The sequence below is a fragment of the Zootoca vivipara genome, chromosome 3 (genome assembly GCF_965207765.1).
Source record: "Zootoca vivipara chromosome 3, rZooViv2.hap1.1, whole genome shotgun sequence".
In the NCBI taxonomy this organism is placed as follows: domain Eukaryota; kingdom Metazoa; phylum Chordata; class Lepidosauria; order Squamata; family Lacertidae; genus Zootoca; species Zootoca vivipara.
In genome coordinates, this window is record NC_142586.1 from 102,458,502 (window position 1) to 102,472,549 (window position 14,048).

Here is a 14,048-nt window from a genome sequence, read left to right on the forward strand (position 1 = left end):
ATGAATTTACAATTCAAGTCTTTTTTCTCTGTGTGGGGCAGTTCCCAGTCAAGTCACTACAATGCCCCATCCTATATTTGTACATCTGATTATTCCCAAATATAGAACTTTACATTTGTCCATATTGAAATTCATTTTGCTAGTTTTGGCCCAGTTCTCCAATCTGTAAAGGTAATATTGAATCCTGATTCTATCTTCTGAGGTATTAACTACCCCTCCCAATGTGATAACATCTACAGGTTTGATGAGCATCCCCTCTATTTCTTCACACAAGTCATTTATAAAGATAGTTACAGGTAGGTAGCCGTGTTGGTCTGACGCAGTCAAAACAAAATAAAAAAATCCTTCCAGTAGCACCTTAGAGACCAACTAAGTTTGTCATAGGTATGAGCTTTCGTGTGCATGCACACTTCTTCAGATACAGACTTCTGTTTCAGTGTATCTGAAGAAATGTGCATGCACACAAAAGCTCATACCTATGACAAACTTAGTTGGTCTCTAAGGTGCTACTGGAAGGATTTATAAAGATGTTGAAAAACACTGGGCCCAGGACAGAACCCTGCAGTACCCCACTTATTTAATGCCTTAACCAAAGAGAGTTCTAGAACCTGGCATCATCCAATGAAACTGAATGTTGAAAGATTCAAAACAGACAAAAGTGCAGTTTCACACAGTACATAATTAAACTATGAAAAAGGCTACCACAAGATGTAGTGATGGCCAGCACTGGGACGGCTTTAAAATGGGATTAGAAAAATTCATGGAGGATATAGTTAACAAAAGCTACAAGTTATGATGGTTGTGTGCTACTTCCAGTATTGGAGGCGGTACCTTTGAATACCAGTTGCTGTAAGTACAAATGGGGAGACTGCTGTTGCACACACGTCCTGCTTGGGGACTCCCCAAAAGTATTGGGTTGGTCACTCTGAGAAAAGAATGGTAGACTAGATGGGCCTCTGATCCAACCCAGCAAGGCTCTTATGTAATAGGCATCCTCGTAATATTCATATAGTTTTACTTGAAGGGTAAAGATCCTCTTTAATGATTTAGAGTTTCGTGTCTGGCTTTTCATCAAACACAAGCAAGAAAAAAGCAGGTTGCTTATTAAAGAAGCATTTTCAAAAGTCAATCCCTGGGAGAAAATCAGTGGTTAGAGATTTAAACCCACACACGTCTCTCTAGCTACGTGTCCAAAATAGAAGGAAAATCAAGACCTGTCTTCTGCTGTGTGATGACTGTAGTGGGAGTTCTTGAAACCTTGTCAAAAGCCTTCGTGAAGTTGGAATCTTAGAGTACTTAGAGAGAGCTTTTCTCATCAGGTGTTTGAGATGTAGGAGTTTTAAAACCAAGGAACAGAATATTCTCTACTTGGTTAACTGTTCATCTCCTGTCTGTGGCAACAAACTCAGCACCAGTCCAGTCAACTGGAAATATCCATAGGAAAGCAAAATGTTTTCTTTAAGCAGAGGGTCTGCAATGAAGGCCAATTAACTGCCTTCAAAGCAACTGAAATCAATTTTCCAAAAAAATGAAATCAATTAGCATCAGCCAAATATAGTTTAGAGTAGCATTCCACCCCAAACACATAGACCAGATGTTAACACTTGAAAACTTTCCCTTTGTCTAGTGCACTAAAATATATAAATTGATAAAAGAAAAGAGGTGAAAATTCTAGGATAAAATGCATGATGAAAGAAGGTAACATAGTTAAGAAAGAGGCAGAGATCCAACATGTGAGTCTATGATTTTATGTTATATATATTATATGGGACATGGGTGGCACTGTGGTCTAAACCACTGAGCCTAGGCTTGCCGATCGGAAGGTCGGCAGTTTGAATCCCCGCAACGGGGTGAGCTCCTGTTGCTTGGTCCCTGCTCCTGCCAACCTAGCAGTTTGAAAGCACGTCAAAGTGCAAGTAGATAAATAGGTACTGCTCCGGCGGGAAGGTAAACGGCATTTCCATGCACTGCTCTGGTTTCGCCAGAAGTGGCTTAGTCATGCTGGCCACATGACCCAGAAAAACTGTCTGCAGTCAAACATCGGCTCCCTCGGCCAGTAAAGCGAGATGAGCGCCACAACCCCAGAGTCGTTCGTGGCTGGACTTAACTGTCAGGGGTCCTTTACCTTTTTATGGTATATAGGTAAAGGTAAAGGAACCCCTGACCATTAGGTCCAGTCGTGACCGACTCTGGGGTTGCGCGCTCATCTCGCATTATTGGCAGAGGGAGCCGGCGTATAGCTTCCAGGTCATGTGGCCAGCATGACAAAGCCGCTTCTGGCAAACCAGAGCAGCACACGGAAACGCCGTTTACCTTCCCGCTGTAGCGGTTCCTATTTATCTACTTGCATTTTGACACGCTTTCGAACTGCTAGGTTGGCAGTATATGGTATATACAGTATGTTAAAAACACTGACAAAGTGTAACAGAAAAGAAAAAAGTGTGAGGGATGAAGGTGCCTACAATATATATATTTATTTCAAGAGAGACAAATATTGGCTGAAAGTATAAAGTTAGGAACACAACAATGGCTATATAAGATCCAAAGAGGAAAAGCTAGTTTATCCTAGTGCATACAAAAGCCATTTCTAAATAATGATAACATCTATTTTCCATATGCATTTTATAAGCTTCACTATAGTGGAAAATAAAGAATAGGTCAGTTTCCCAAACAAGCAATTGGGGCCTTAGTGGGAGAGCTCCTTCATGGAAAAATTCTACATAAGCATCCATCATAGTTGCCTTTCAAGCATTGAGCACATCACATGCACATCTTTTAACATGCATGCAATTTGGAAATGCAATTTGGGATTTCTGCAGGTAGGGAGAGGTACTGATAATGCATTATCCCAAAAGTTTTAGGTACATGTTAAATTTTAAGGTATATGTGCCTGTGGCCAGGGGTCAAAGACTCTGAATTTTCTTTTTTCTTTTTTAAATAAGTCTCTAGCCCACCTAGAAAGAAAGTTATGGGGCAAAGAATTCAGGTACCATCTAAACAATTACTGTGAAATGAGAGTGAGTGTAACTACCATATATTTCTTCTGGTACTTAGGAATGCTCCCTGTAGACTTGATAGCGTGATTTGGAGCAATGCTGTTATTGTTTAGAGGTTACTTTTTGATAGGTTAAGTGATTGTGACTGACTGCAACTGGAGGTAGGACAGGAGGAAACCTAAGGCAGTGAAGGGTATTATGCAGCCCTCCAGATATTTTCCAACTCTCAACAGCACCAGTCAGAATGGTCATTAGTCAGGGATTATGAGAGTTGTGATAAACTGTTTTAAACTACATTTTAAATTGTTGTAATCTGCCCAGGGACCTTAGGGTATAGGACAGGTGATAAATGAAAATAATAATGGGTGGGATTCAGCTAATGAATCCCATCAATAGAAGGCCTGCAAAAGAACTTCCTCTTGTGCAGCAGGGCTCCCCCCCCCACATGCCCCCCAAAATTGGCTCAAGGAGGTAGGGAGAACCCTTGGACCAATGCCTGGGGAGAGGAGGGGGGGACTGTTCTGTCTGTCAATCCCAAATGCTTGCCCTGATAAAACAATCACCTTAGCATGACACTGAATTCCTCCCAATAATCCAGCAAGATCTGGAGGGTCATAGGTTCCCCACTCCTGCTCCAGGGTAAATAAGAACCTAACCATTTGATTAAACTGAAGTCAGCATCTTGAATCTGTGCCAGAAGACAAAGGATCCGAATGCAAGTGCTGGCACAAGCTCTAACCTAGTATTCCTTTTATTCAATATTTTAAAATGGTTAAAAATTTGCTTGTATTCAAGAGAAAACTCTTTTAAGATGAGTATGTGGCATATCACTTTAGCCCAGATACAAATATTAACAAAAATTATCCTATCACATGTTAGAAATGCCAAAAACAGAGAGGTGATTCCCACCCCCATATGTGGTGCAAATGTGATTTGTCAAAAAACTACTAGAATAAAATTTAAAATTGTATTAAAAAGATCTTAGATGATAAAACTCCTCTCCATCCAGTTTTTTTTGTAAACTGAATTATGCGGAAAGCTGCAGGCATCAGAACTTAACAAATTTGTCTCTTTCATAAAAAAATTCCTTCAGTAGCACCTTAAAGACCAACTAAGTTTATATTTTGGTATAGTGTGCATGCACACGAAAGCTCATACCAAAATATAAACTTAGTTGGTCTTTAAGGTGCTACTGAAGGAATTTTTTTATTTTACTTCGACTCAGACCAACACAGCTACCTACCTGTAACTTGTCTCTTTCATGTTAGCCATACCAATAATATTTTTGGTAAGACATGGGATCAGTTAACACACTATCCAGTAATGAATGTGTGGAGAAACTTCAGGGATTTGCTGCTATGGCCAAACTAACCCATTATCTCAGATTTACATGAAAAGACAAAAATATGATAGCAGTCAGATAGTTTTGTTGACTATAGAAACAATAAACAATTGTGGCCAAATGTAATATATCAGTTTTTACTGTACTAAGAATGATACAAATAGTGTTAATATAAATTATTGCTTTTGTGCCTTCAGCAAAAAAAAAAATTTGATAAAGGTAGCACTGTACACAAGTTTTCAATATTTTAAAAACAGTCTTGAACAGTGAATGGATGTCCCAGAAATCTACAACCAGGAAAGGAACACACCACCACCAAACCCTGCCCAAAACTCATACATATGTTATACTAGAAAGTATAAGATGACAAATCCTTACCCCAAGGAGCTTGCAATGTAAAATATACTAAGAGGGAGACAACCAAGAAAGGGAGAGGGCAATTGAGGCAAGGTAAACAGAGGAAGATTTTGCACTAAGGTATTGCTCCAAAAAGAGCAGAAACACCAGTCCTAAAAGAAACAGACCAAAGTTAGCTTTTTAAGTAAAGCAGTTTTAAATTTTAAGAAATATATGGGTCAAAATATATTTTATGTTTCAGAACAAATGAGCCCAGCAAGAAGCAAACAAAATCTTCATTCATCTTCACACACTGTAATGAAGCTCTCTTCCCCCAAACACCGAAGCAATCTTGCACCCACTATTTCTCAAGTGCATACAAAAGACGTGTCCCTACCATGCTGTTGTCTCAGTCCTTGAGAATATGTAACCTGAAAAGCTGTGTTTCCAGCTACGTGGTTTAGTAGTGCTTAAAAATAGATCCAGTCAGCTTGAGGCAGGCCATATAGACTGTTCTATTTCAGGCACATCCCAACTCACTGTTACATCCAGCAGAATAACAATCCAGCAACTTTTCTCACTCCTGACATTTATGCACTCCATTGGCTATTCATTCCAAGACAGCAGGAAATGAAAGCCAGTGTCAACACAGGCATGGTTAGTGGCCTTTCATAATGAGCAGCAGCAATGCTCACACTTGCGTAATTACTAGGGAGACTAAGTTACTCATGCTGTTGCTAAAATAAGACAAGAAACTTGTGAATTCCTATGATCTCCAAGACTCACAATTTGTGAAACAGTCGGAAACCCAGGGATCATTCTCATGTCACTGTTTTCAGATTGAGGATGCCTTCTGAAAGTCACTGGTATGCCGCCACATGTTCTCAAATGTGAAAGAACAATAATTTTGTCCATGTACAGCAAAAATCTCAGAGCAGTCAGCTTCTCAAAGGGCGATCCAACATCTTAAACTTTAAACAAGGTCAATATGGACTGTACACAGCCAAATTACTTGCTGCAAAAGCAAACTTCTAGAATCTAGTTTGCCCTTATTCACTTTTGGGAGACAGCATAGTACATAAGGGACAAGAAGAACCACCATGGAATAGCACCCAGAAGACAAATGAGAGGTACAAAGTAGTGGAATGTGTCCACAGATGTGAAGCCACTTCATGGTTAGTTTCTCAAAATAAAACGTAAGAGAAGTTTCCTATCAATAGCATAATAACAGGGTAAGGTATGGCATGCCAGAAAAATGCAGAGCAGCCACAAGCCTAAGAAGGGCTTGCTGAAAACAGATTTTCCGAAGGCTGAATGTACTAATCAAGCTCATTCCATGTCTCAAGTAGTGAGCCATTTCCCATTTTTAATGGAAATGGAAATTGCAGGGAAAGTGAGGGGGTAACAACTGCAGAGAGGATATTGCACTGTTAAACCACTGAACTGCCAGAGCAAAACCCAAGCTATTTCTAGCAAAACCTTTATGCATATCATATAGGGGTCGGGGCGACAGCTGAGCTGCTATCCTGTAGCCTCAGCTGTAACTACTGAACCTGCTACCCTTGTAAGCCCCTCGACTTCATTTTCTCTTTGCTATTGGCCAAGGAACAACAGATTTCCTTATGTTTGACAACACACTGCAAGTGTTTTAATCCTTTCTGATTCAGTACGTCCTTTTTAGCAAGACTGAAGTGAGATGCCACAAGAAAGGGATACTGTCCATACCCATTAGTAGGAATACCAGCTGTGAAAAGACTGACATAGAAAAGGTCATACATCTGATCACTTATGTAAGCTGACTTAATAAGATACAGTCCACGCTAAAATCAAAAGGAACCAACCTCTACAGCAAGCTACATTTACACACCACCCACACCGTCTACCCAGTCCCAACCACTTTCCAGCTCATGAATTTAATCTAGCTTCCCATCTCAGCACCTGCCAGTCAAGTACTCATCCTCCTCCTCAGCTGAGTACCTGCAGGTGCCTTGGAACCTTGGATTTTTTTTTTCTCTCTCTCTCTTTTCCTTGGCCTCCTTCCGTTATGCTGTATGGCCATTCTGACATCAGAGATAAGCAAACACTATAGAATTTCAAAAATTTCCAGATTAACATCCAGACTTGATTGCTGCAATACAGTATGTTGTACATGTGCTTGTCCTTGATTGATTTACAGTATTTTTTTGAAACTTCAGTTGTTTCAGAATACAGTATAACAGCCAGATTACCGACTAATATTAGCCATTCAGAAGAACTCATCAGCTTAAAAATATCTTCACCGGCTTCCAATTTGTTTCCGGGTTCAATTCAAGGTGTTTAAGTGATTTTGACCTATAATGACCTATACAGTTTGGCATCAAGTTATCTGAAGGGCTGTCTACTGCTACACAGACCTGCTCACTCATTAAGACCTGTGACAGAGTCTCTGTGTGTCAACTTTAGAAGTTAGGTAGGTGACTACTAGAGATAGGGGTTTTCATTGGTAGTGCCCTAAGTGTGGAATGCTCTCCTTCCAGTGCCACTTTATTGGCACATACTAAATTTGGACATCAGGTGAAGGCAACAATGCTTGCAGATCTTTGGAGATCATTTTGGTTTTGCTGTTCCTTGCAGTCTTAGCTATTATTTTTACTACTGGTATGAGTTTTAATTGGCTTCTGATGTCAACTGCTATATTTTATTTTTTTGTATTATATTGTAAGTTACTGTATTAGATGCTTCAGCTGAGAGGTGACAGAGCTCATTTAGACACACAAAAGATGCCTTCTCCATAGCCTTCAGAGATTAGCCTCCCACTCCATGACATTATGCTGATTTATAGATCCCTCTTATTAAATTACTAATCAGAAGACCACAATGTCAAGATTCCATCACCAAAACCCCAAGAGACCCAATTTGACAGTCATTTGATTCCTCAAGGAAAGATCCTAGGAATCTTAGAGGGATGTGTGTTAGATGCACGTCTCCAGGAGAATCTTGCTATAAACAGAAGTCATGAAGCAAGCCAAAAATTCCATAAACACCATTAGTCATCTGAACAGCAGAGAGAAGGAACTGCTATATTCAAACAGAAGGGCAGCTCGTTTGACAGAAGCACCTGTTCAATCTCAATGCACCCTTTACCTTTTCAACTTGCTCGCACCCCATCGCCATTACCATGATCTTGCCACATAGAAAAAATAAGCCAGGTTATAGGGTTGCATAGACTTCAAGCAATAACCTGAGTAAGGGGGAGCCACAGGAAAAGTTCAGACTCCAGGCATAGAAGGTTGTGGACAAAGAAACAAAGCCTGAGTATTTTCGGCTTCTCTAATGTGGGGGAGGGGCGCTGTGGGCCTCCAGCTGTTGTTGGACTTCCAACAATCTGCCCCAGCCACTATGGACAATGATCAGAGATTGTGGGAGGTGGAATCTAGCAACATCTGGAAGGCCAGAGGTTCTTCACCCCTGCTCTAAAGAGACTTTCCATGAAAATTATCTATGGAAATTCTGTTCTAGTTATCCTGGAAGAAAATCAAACACATTAACTATCACAGAGACTTAAAAACCTTCATATCACAATGTAATGAATTTATAAGGGTCTGGTGACTTCTGTTTCAGTGTATCTGAAGAAGTGTGCATGCACACGAAAGCTCATACCAATGACAAACTTAGTTGGTCTCTAAGGTGCTACTGGAAGGAATCTTTTTATTTTGTTTTATCTTAGAACAATATGCCTTGAGGTGGTAATGGGATGGATGATTGCCAGTTAACTGAGGGTGAATCCTGATTTAAAAAATGGTGCCTGGCATGCTCTGGTCCATGGGGTCACGAAGAGCCGGACACGACTAAACGACTAAACAAGAACAACAACAAAGTAGGTGGTATTTGTGATGTCCCCAGGTTTGCTCTGGACGATGGGGGGGGGGGCAAAACAGATTTAGGGAGCATGCAGGGAAAGAAGGAGAATGTTCTCCTTAGTGTTAAGCTGAATACAACCCTAAGTTTCAGTCCAAACAATTAGCCTATACACATTTCAGAAGTAGCTCTCACCTAACTTTATGCAAAAGGGAACTACAGTACCGCAATTTCCTTAAGGAGCTTGTTTTACAAATTCAGTTCCCTGTCTGCATCTTTCTTCTTCCATTTTACTCCAGCTAACTCCTGCATATGCACACATGAAAAATGGTAGAACATCATAGAAATTATTTAACAAATCTATCTTCTTACAATATGTTTCAATCCAGTCTAACATGCTATTTATGTACAAGGTCTCTTTATGGGCAAGAAAGCTAACTGAATGCAATCAGGAAACTTGCCAAGTACAATCATAATAAGCACAGGGGAAAGTATCTAGCACTCTGCACATTATCTTAAATACTTTATTAAGGTACTGTGTGAAACTCTGTGTGTTCACTGATTTGTGTATCAACTCTGTGTTACATGTAGAAGTGACAAATTTTGATTGGCAGGGGTGACTGCCTACCATGTCTACAAGGGGCAGAATAAAGGTGTGCATTTATCACATAACAAGTGCACGATATTGTATCCCCAAAACCTTTTAATTCAGATAATAGATAATCTATACAAAAGTAGCAAATTAAAAGTCTTGTTTGGCTGATAGCTCAACAGCTGACATGGCAAAACAAACGTGTGATACAGGAACATGTGATTTTATAGAGTGCTTCAAAAATCAGTGAGAAAGACATCTTAGAATCCATTCTGACAACAATAACAACTTCAGGATAAATAAATAAGGGCATACTAACATGAACCAAACAACCTAAATGAGGGAATATGCAGCTTGTAAAGCTGCTTCATTTGCACAGTCTTGGAAAGGCCAAGCACCCCACACTTTGCCTTCTAGCTTAAACAAGGCACACAGCTGCACCTTCTGAGATTAGACAACTGCTCAAAAAGTGAAGTCAGCCTAAATACCCAGAACTAACCATTTTAAAATCAAGCTACAGACAAAATGATGACAGACCCAAATTAGTGATAGTTACAGGTAGGCAGCTGTGTTGGTCTGCTGTAGTCGAAACAAAATAAAAAAATCATTCCAGTAGCAACTTAGAGACCAACTAAGTTTGTCATTGGTATGAGCTTTCGTGTGCATGCGCTCTTAGTGAAGCAGAATGATTCTGCAGTCAAGACAAATACTGTATATTTGAAACCTAGCTGCATGCCCACTTCAATGAAAATAGCACTAATATTGTCAATGTTTCAGTTACCATCCAAGTTACATTATAACGTATTTGGACTGAAGCAGCTGCAACTTCTACAGGATACAGAAACTCTGAACAAAGCTTTAAATGTGAAATCACGGATCCTTGGTATGCTAATTTTGACTTGAAAAAAGAAAATTTTGACTTGAACACTTCTAGCTTTTCCAAAAGTATGTGGGTCTAGCTTGTCATTACGGATACATTATTTTCATTTGCCTATGATTACAGCACTCAAATTTGATTCCTTAAAGCACTCTAATGGTTAATGTCAAAACGTGGTTTTTTTCCTTCCATCAAAAACCGATCACATAAATTCACTGTCGGGCTGCAAAGAATGAACAACCAAATACTAATGTGCTTTAATCAACATCTATGCTAAATAGAAACAAACTGAATACAGCAAACTGACACAGCATGAAATTAAAGTGAATTCTAAGTTGCAGTGCAGAAGGAGTCTTAATGGTGCTACTGAACTCAAGAGCTAAATTGGGTTTAGTTATTAAAATCTTTAATTACTACTAGTACTTCAATGTTGCACAAACATTCTCTTTTTCATAAAAAAAAATCAAAGTACTCCCCCCACTCCGCCTTTAGCCACTCTATGGAGGGTCCGCCCTGTGCTACACCCTCCCATCAGTTGTCAAGGAGATAAATAACTATACAACTTTTAGAAGACATCTGAAGGCAGCCCTGTATAAGGAAGTTTTTAATGTTTGATGATTTAGCATGCCACCCATCTGGGGCATTATTATGTCACCCATCTGGGACAACTCAGTCATATGGGCAGGGTAAAACTAAAGGTACCCCTGACCATTAGGTCCAGTCGTGACCGACTCTGGGGTTGCGCGCTCATCTCGCATTATTGGCAGAGGGAGCCAGCATATAGCTTCCAGGTCATGTGGCTAGCATGACAAAGCCGCTTCTGGCAAACCAGAGCAGCACATGGAAATGCCATTTACCTTCCCGCTATAGCGGTTCCTATTTATCTACTTGCATTTTGATGTGCTTTCGAACTGCTAGGTTGGCAGGAATGGGCAGGGTACGAATACTAAATTATTGAGCTTGGCAGGGTGGCTAAAGTATGCAATGTGTAACTAATACATGCTAAAATCCTGATCTCTCATCTTTTTTCTCCTAAGTAACTGAGTAACTTGTTTCAAATTGTGGTTAGGACCACAGTCTAAGTGATTTTGAGTATGTGCTTCTCAGCTATCAGCCAAAAGGGCATAAGCACATTGGTGTAACTTATCCATGTTAGCATGAGTATGCACCATGCTAAGTCACACTGGGAGTAGAAGCAACTAGGAAAAGCTAAGGTGAGTGGTAGATGACTAGTTTTATGTGCATATGTGGCACATGAGGCTTGTTTACAAAGGGATGAACAGGTTTAAAAGACCCAGGAACCATTGTTTTTGAGTTGTGCGCAGGAATAAAATTTTGAGTTTATTATGGATAAGCTGTTATAAGAAAAAGTATCACACCAAGACAACAGGATCTTGCTTATTTGGCAGATTTGAAAAGTAATCTGGCCTCAACTGGAAACAAACACATGCTTGTTTACCACTTAGTTTTTCTAAACTTTATAACAAAGCCACTGTGTGTACCAATTCTGTTGCTTTTGATTTGATATGAAAGTTCTATTTGAGGGGCTATATCTGTGATGGTCCATTCACATATCCAATGTATACTTGAAGCTGCAGTCACCAAATGACGAACATGCATGTTTAAGCAAGTCTGTGGCTTCCAGGGATATAGAAAATAAGAAAGCCGGTAACATGCTGGCTCCTGAATTTGTTGCCATCCCCAGGATTTGCTGACCTGAATTTTGTTCTGCTCAATGTACAATGTATCTGGATGCTTTAGACAGGACAGGTGGAATATTTTCTCCATTCTTCTGAGAATGTTGATGGGAGTTCTAATCTACATTAGAATTAAGAGTTATTCCAGCATTTCTTGGGAATAAAGAAGAAAACAATGGGAGTTCTTAAATATATAAAAGTACCAAGAGTTGTGTTAAGTGTAGCAGAAAGAGAGAGAAAATCCACATTTTCATCACATATCCATAGGTGAAATGGGGGTTCCAGTCAGTCAAAACACTGTGTCCATAGATGACCACTGACCCAGGGTGCCAGAATTAGTCCAGATTAAGCCTTTGGTTTATCCCTTTATTTCCAACTAATTATAGCAACAGCATTTTACTTTATTCATTCTTCCATGCCCCACTTTCTCTTGTTTTAACCATTATCTGTTCTATACTGTTCTATATTGGGGACACTGTCAATTTTGCCCATGCATCTCAGTTCCATGTATACTGATGGTGTTGCATTATATAATAATAATAATAATAATAATAATAATAACAACAACAACAACAACAACACAGAAGAACGCCCCAACAAAAAAAAGGGAAAAGCAGAAAACCAAACTCCATAAAACTTTAGCGATAACAGGCGTTTATTATTTGATTTTTCTCATATACCATCCTAATGAACATTCATAGAACCCAAAAAAAGAACTAGCACCCCAGTGCAGAAAAACATATGCCTAGAAAATATCACAAAATGCAACTTTACACACTGTCCAGGGAATAAGAGGGTTGCCCTGTTTTAAGACTGCCACGGGCATTTATTTAGGAACGCGGGCTCTACCATTGGGCAGTGTGTGTTAAAGGGCATCCTTGGGCAATCAACGTTTTTTGAGGGGGAGGGGCAGCAAACACCAAACGGTTTAAAAACTATTGTCCTATTTTGACTGCCAGGGCGGGGGAGGGGGTGCAGAGGAAGGAGAACAGGCATTTTGCAGAATCTTCTGTCTCATGCGCCCAAACAACTTGGCATGGCGCTTGAGGACTCTGCACTCTTGACACCGGGACAGGTGGCGATAAGCGGGGGCGCGCGCACGCGTGTGTGTTGGGGGGGGAGGGGAATGCAATTTGCTGCTCTGCCTCAGGCAGCAAAACGACTCGGGTCGGCCCTGGCAGACACATCGACCCCCCCAAAAATAAACAAATGCACCAACCTCCTCTTAAGCCCCTGGGCTCCCCAACGCTCGCAATGCGAGCCTAGCCTGTCACACCCCTCAGCCGCGGATCTCTCTCTCTATATGTATATATATTTTCTCTCTCCCTGAAGGGACTTCTCCCCGCCCCCCATAACTGACGCGTCCCTCATAACAACCCCCGCACCGCACCTCCAACCTTGGCCAGACGCATGACGGCTCTCGGATCCCGGCCGCTCCAACGGTCAGCGCCGCCAACGCGCGCCCGCCCGCGGCAGAACCGCCCCCCGGCCCTCCTCCACAGGGGCTCCCTCCACGCCCCGGTGCCTCAGCTGCATTACCTGCCCCCCACGGGCGGGGGGAAGTTACGCGGGGCCGGCCCGCGGCCCCGAAGGGTCACGCGAACCCGCTCTCCCGGCGCCGTTAACCGGCCAGCCAAGCCCCGAGCTTTCTCCTCAGGCGCCTCAGCCGCTCCTTCCCTCCCTCCCACAGGCCCAGCTTCGGCGCACAACAACGGAGAATGACGCGCCACGCCCACCGAGGGGAGTCTGGGAAATGTAGTCTTGGGCGGGCCCGCGGATACTGTATAGCGAGGGTGTACTTCTTTAACCCGTCACCCTGGACCCCAGCACGCCAGTTTCAAAAAAATAAAAAATAAAAAAAAATGGCCACGAAGTGGGACAGGCAGCGTCTTCAACATACCCACGCTTGCAAAGGGGATTTAAAATAAAAAATGGCCACGAAGTGGGACAGGCAGCGTCTTCAACATACCCACGCTTGCAAAGGGGATTTTTAAGAAGCCCCTTGGGCGCTGTAGCTCTTCCCACCAGCTTCGCGCTGGATGAAGGTTACCTTATTTACATAACGGCTCCAGTTAAACTTGATACGGATTTGGTCAAGCAATTCTGTGCACACGCGGCGGGTGCAGGTAATTTTGGACTCTGGACTGAATGGTCTTAGGTTGGTAGGTGGGTGGTGCGTGCTCCAGAAGCCAGGCTCCAGAAATAAGCCCGGAGGGAGAAAAGGAACCTGGGAGAACTGGCAGAGAAAGAAGATTTAACTACGGCTGCGTATGCACCATTTAAAGCACGCTCCCCGCCCCCCAAAAGAACCCTGGGAACTGTAGTTAAAGGTGCTGGGAATTGTAGCTCTGTGTGGGGCAAATGTAGTTAT

General features: G+C 41.6%; 1 protein-coding gene across 10 annotated transcripts in view; it reads right to left on the reverse strand.

The window, feature by feature from the left end:
* KLHDC3 (kelch domain containing 3) overlaps window positions 1–13,838 on the reverse strand; it is a 52,644-nt gene extending 38,806 nt beyond the window's left edge. For 2 of the 10 annotated variants that reach the window (XM_035111130.3, XM_088666778.1), the window contains exons 1-2: window positions 13,217–13,365; window positions 11,697–11,798 (exon numbers count right to left, since the gene is read on the reverse strand). The gene's annotated coding sequence lies outside the window, so the exon portion shown is untranslated. Of the gene's footprint in view, window positions 1–5,071; window positions 5,351–11,696; window positions 11,799–13,067; window positions 13,366–13,727 lie in introns of those variants that run through there. The other 8 variants (XM_035111131.3, XM_088666779.1, XM_088666775.1 and 5 more) reach the window with 7 other exon arrangements.
* Window positions 13,839–14,048: the final 210 nt, after the last annotated feature.